This window comes from Triticum aestivum, chromosome 4D, assembly GCF_018294505.1.
Source record: "Triticum aestivum cultivar Chinese Spring chromosome 4D, IWGSC CS RefSeq v2.1, whole genome shotgun sequence".
Taxonomy (NCBI): Eukaryota; Viridiplantae; Streptophyta; class Magnoliopsida; order Poales; family Poaceae; genus Triticum; species Triticum aestivum.
In genome coordinates, this window is record NC_057805.1 from 23,724,866 (window position 1) to 23,730,413 (window position 5,548).

The 5,548-nt window shown below is 44.1% G+C and overlaps 1 long non-coding RNA gene across 3 annotated transcripts; it reads right to left on the reverse strand.

Moving 5' to 3' along the window:
- Positions 1–2,098: 2,098 nt before the first annotated feature.
- LOC123095880 (uncharacterized) lies at positions 2,099–5,032 on the reverse strand. 3 transcript variants are annotated; one of them, XR_006446350.1, is made up of 4 exons: positions 4,947–5,032; positions 3,640–4,837; positions 2,924–3,187; positions 2,099–2,818 (listed from the first exon to the last, which is right to left on the reverse strand). It is a non-coding gene; the product is annotated as an uncharacterized lncRNA (long non-coding RNA). The 3 variants fall into 3 exon arrangements; XR_006446349.1 differs by lacking the exon at positions 4,947–5,032 and having other exon boundaries at positions 3,640–4,940; XR_006446351.1 differs by lacking the exon at positions 4,947–5,032 and having other exon boundaries at positions 2,919–3,187; positions 3,640–4,940.
- Positions 5,033–5,548: the final 516 nt, after the last annotated feature.

Below are 5,548 nucleotides of genomic sequence, written 5' to 3' on the forward strand. Positions count from 1 at the left end.
TTGGGGTTGGTGCACAAAACGAGAAACTCGTGTCCGACAAGCCCGCGAAGGGTAATATATACTAGATCGGAATCGCGCCAAGACGCGAGGGTGCCGGTCCCGACCACGTGGCCAAGCAGGTAAAATTCAGATGCTATGATGCGTAAGTAGAAAGGATAGTAATTGCAGCTTGCCACACCCCACCTGATCCAATTGTATCCAGTCCGATAATGCTTGTATAGAATATATACACTTATGCTCACCCCATAATACCTAATATATATATTTGAAGTACACCAAAATCAAAAGCATCAGTAAAGCACAATTAAGAACGAAAGTCCCTTTCTGTGCTCGAGCACATGTGCTCGCGGTATCGTCCCCGTTCAATATCCTCGAGATAATGGACCCAGCACGTGAAGGCTTAAGCATTCTTATTTGTTCAGGGCCGATGGTCCCACATCATAGACAACGCCGTGAGTCACGTTTTTACCGGCTCAGACGGAAGCACACGACACAGAGAGCTCCTAGTTGGCGCTTCAGGCGCCAGCTAAGGGAGCTGGCGCTCACAGGCGCCGAATCGTGGGCCAGCCCATGTGGCGACCACGCCCATTCGCTCGCTAAACTCGCCCCGCCTGGTCCCTCGCTCGATCGAGAGCTTCGAGGGCTGTTCGTATGGTCGCTGTTGACCAATTGACTGACTGGTCAACCGTTGACTTTAGAAAAAAGAACTTAATACGAAAAAAAATCTCGAAAAAAGAAAAAAAATCAAGATTTCGAAAAGTTCACAGATTTGGAAACCTTCGTCCATTTTTTGAAATCATCAAATTTGGAAAAAAAGTTCACAAAAATTGACAAAAATTCATCAAATTGGGAAAGAGTTCATCAATTTTGAAATAAGTTCACTGAATTTAAAAAAAGTTCATCAATTTTGAAAAATAGTTCATCGATTTTGAAAAAGAGTTCATCGATTTTGAAAAAAAGTTCATCGATTTTGAAAAAAGTTCATCAATTTTGAAAAATAGTTCATCCATTTTGAAAAAGAGTTCATCCATTTTGAAAAAAAGTTCATGGATCGTGAAAAGAGTTCATCGGTTTTGAAAAAAAGTTCATCGATTTAGAAAAAAGTTCATTGATCTTGAAAAGAGTTCATCGATTGTGAAAGAAAGTTCACCGATTTTGAAAAATAGTTGTTTCAAATTAGCAAAAGAAATATAAAACCGTTCCGAAAAGAAGAAAAAAAAGAACAAAAAACATAACAAAACCGTTTTAAATAAAAAGGAAAAGAAGAAAAGGTGAAGAAGCAGTAGTTTGGGCAACTAATACGAGTTAGTGCGGTTGTTAGTGCATGAGGCGAACGACCGTGAGATCGCGGGATCGATTCCCATCCAAAGCTTGCCTTTTTTTGTCCTCACGACAGGAAGGAAAGGAAAAAGATGGGCCAGGCCCAATTAACGCGGCTGCAGGCGCCGGTTTGCGGAAACAGCTATAACCGGCGCCTGCAGCGCTAAATAGGAAATGCCCACGATACGGGCCGTCAAATCCGAGATTCTGGACGAACGGAGACGTTGGACCCCATTTACCGTGCGCCACCGTTGCATTTACAAATCTTCCTCTGCCCATTGCTCAAAAAGAAAAATCTTCCTCTGCCCAAAAAAATAACTACAGTACCCATCCTTTCTCCTTCAAAACCCACACCGGGGTATCTATCATAATCCGTAACTGCAGATCCGCTGGTGGAGATCTCTGACGGCGCCATGCCCCACATCTCGCCAAGCCATGCACGAAGACACGAATGGAGTAGCAAATACGTTTAGGTATCCCTCTCCCAACGAACATCTAAGGCATCCATTTTTTCTGCTCATTTCATTCAAAATTTTGGACTCGTAGATCAGCCTTGTCCGCCACACCAGAATTTTGTAGACACATGGCTGCAGACAGCTATGAATGCAACATGCATTAAACTTTTGGTACCATTCCACTATAGGTACAGTCTTTCAATTTACCCAACAAACTCAAATACCAAAATCATAATTCTTCAGATATAACCATCAACGCCCACCCACATCATAATTCTCAAGATCAAAACCCAGCCCAACTCACAACAGATTCAGTACAGTTATTCAGCCAACAAACTATTTATTACAAGTTCCACACAGGAAGTATCAAGTAATACATCAAGACATAGTTGTGGATCAACAGATGCAACGGAAATTTTAAATCTTCACCATGAGACAGGCTACAACAAATCAGTCCACACTATCTGGAAATTGTCATGCGCATACACCATTTATCCTAACCATGCAAGTACTGTCTCAGGTACATCCCTAATTTTTCAGTCAACTCACTTTCAGACGTAGCTCCGCTGCATTGTTGCAATTGTTCCGGCAGTGAACTTTGACTCCACAGTTCTTGCATCGAGCACGTCTCCTAGCCTGCTTTGGTACATCTCCGCAGTCTGGGCACATAGTCCCTTCGTGCCCTGTCGCCGGAAAATGGTGCAGAATGTGGTCTTCTTGCTCAGGCCATAGTAAGTCACTTTCTCTCTGCTGGTCGTAGACCTGCCCATCTCCTTCCTTTTAATTTGCCGGTGGCAATAGTCCTGCAATTCAGTTCCCAGAGTCATTTGCTGAATTAACATCATCGTTGCAACAAGTGCCCCTTCAGTCTGAATTTGGTACATGACACCACCATTTTTGGCAATCATGTCTTCCAGTCCAAGCGGTTGTGCTCCTCACGGTATTCTGCTATGTACCAGTCATTGGCCTTGGACCGCAACAACTTGATGAGAGCATGGCATTCACAATGGCACGGTCCTCTGTTCTCAACCCCCGTCTTCCCCCTGTGTAAACAAACAGACACAAAGAGAGAACACTTTTTCAGAGACAACTGCTGGATGAAATATTTTCAAATACTAACATGTTATAATAAATCGATACTACCATACCGCACAACCACAAACAATCTCCTGCATGCATTTTGTCCTCTCCACATTTAGCCTACTCTTGACGTATCTAATGTCAAATCCTTTCTCCCATGAATACAAGTGTAGAAGTAGTAGGCTTCACCAAGAGAATCAAAGCTTGCACCCAAAGTTGCCACTATGACATTGTCCCCAGCATTGTCGGCAAAACCACAGATAGTCTTCTCCAGAGCAGTAGTCCGATTAGGACATGGCGTCTTTTCCGGCGGAGCAGCACCTACCCTCACTCTGCAATCAAGAAAATCCAACAAACTGATACGCATTTCATGGATACTTTTATAGAAAGCGCTTGCAAACATTTGCAAGCACCGGACACCTATTTTGCAGTGTAACAGTGGTCGAACAATAACATTTCTTGCCCCTGCTCTTCTACTTGTGGTTTAGCCGCACAATCAACAAAGGAAGAATCACCCCTTTCACACTAGCGGCAACATGGTAATTACTTCAAACCACGGATTATGCAATGCCCAGCCTATTCTTGTTCTCAATTTCAGAAGCATGTACTGAAAGCTAGATCAGTCAGCCCTGCATCTATATTTACGGGGCCACACACCTGGCAGTTCAGGCAATACCAACGCATAGGGATCCCTCCCTTTCACAATTTGCATGCTCAGATTGTTTCAAATCATGCCATAATAATTTGGTCGCACAAATTTTGTGATTCTGCAGAACTGACATACCTTCGTTTTCGGAGCTCTAGGTTCGATCTGTCCAATGGAGTGCTCCGACTCTCTCGGCGACCCTTCTCGGCCTGCATCCTCCGCCCCTTCCGCCGCACAGATCTTGCCGTCCGCATTCACCTCCACCATAGGCGCCAGCGACTCCTCCGTCGGCCGACTGCATCGGAAAATTGCTGTCGTTCACCTTTTTGAGCATGGTGGTCCTAGCTAGGCACCCAGATTGGAAACAGAAGGTTCATAATCCTGAGTACCCAAAATTAATTAAGACCTTTATGGTATACCTGAATACTACTAAAAAGTATATATCACTTCCAGAATGACAAATGGACATACCTTGATCTTTTTACACTAAACCAGTAAGCAAATATGATTGAACAGAACATAGGTGTATATAAATCTAACTTTGAAATTGAAAAACTTAACATGCTCCATGAGCAATTGTTTGTACTGAGTCTAATTTGTACTGCAACCTCTGAATTTATACACGAAGATATAGATTTATACATCAAATTCATAGCATAGAAAGAACTAAATTTACATGAGACTAATTTCAAATTTATTATTCATGATAAGCAATAAGGAGCATGCACATTTGCCTTTTGCCTCAATGTGCTGTAGCTATTTTATCAACCCAAGTAACAAAGTAGCATTCTTGCTAAACGTATGAAAATTAAGAGACTGCTGAAAGCCATACGTGTTTAGATTAGAAAATAGCCGTATCGAGATATCTTTTGGTGGGGTCACACAAGGAAAATATCAATACAAGCCACAAAAAAGGGGTAAAAAAATGGAGGTTACTTTCAATTGATCCAAGTAAACTGAAATCAGAACAGAACCATCATCATGAAGAACACCTTGTAATCAACTTACTCGCCCTGTTACATATGGTATGCTTTCTACTGACCTCCTTCCATAAAGGCAACTGGCCACTTCTACGCTGGAAATCAAAATAGTGCCTATGTTTTTCTTCAGATGTGGCCTAAGATCACAAGATAAATGCCCTAAGCGTGCTCAAACAATTAGATAAGGCAAAGCGCTACTGGAAAAAATTAACATTACAGTATATCAACTAAAAACAAGGGGTAAATGAAGTGCTAAGGAAAGGAAAAGTTCATTACCAAACCTACTTGAAGGTTTGCAGCCTGAATTCCAAGATTTGCCAGTCTCCCTCAGGGATCAATTTCTTCCTCTAGTTGATCTGTGAGTGATACAGGAATTGCATCAACCAAGCCATCCTTAAAGATAACAAACATGATATATAGGGTTTACAATCTGTTCAAGAAAAAGAAAACGCCGGCGAAGAGCACCATAGGGGGTGGAGAAGAGGCGGCAGTAACGATGCCTGGGACACAGAGCGCGGTCTCGACATCTTCGCCCGTCTGGCCCACTGCTACTTTGCAACTCGTAGTGCTGCTGGTTGGAGGTGCCATAAAAGTCAGCAGCAAGGCAAAGAAAGGAGAGATAAGCCAAGAGTCCCTAGCCCCCTTTTTTGACTCTGGTTCGGCCATGGAGGGAGTGGCAGCCGTAGTGCTCGAGCTCGTGGTGTCAGTCTCTGACTCGCCGTGGAGGGAGCAGCAGCCCATCTCGGCTTGACGTCCTCGTGGAATACCATCTTGTGCAGTGTTGCGGTGGTCCGGACTCCTCCTACAAGGTTGCTTAGAGGAAGAGAAAATGCGGTTAGGTAGGAAGTGAGCAATGATGGGAGATCGACGGAGAGAGGCGTCCTGCGCGGTGAGACGGCTCACCTTGAGCGATGGGCCAGCCAGCGTCGGAGTCGGCTGCGGCCAGATCTACCAGCCACCACCTCCAACCGCTCCTTCTCCATCGTGACCTGGATGAAGGAGGCAGATCTCTGCCGGCCACCACTCCTCCCCCTCCGTGTACAACGACGGGGTGTGACGGAGATGAT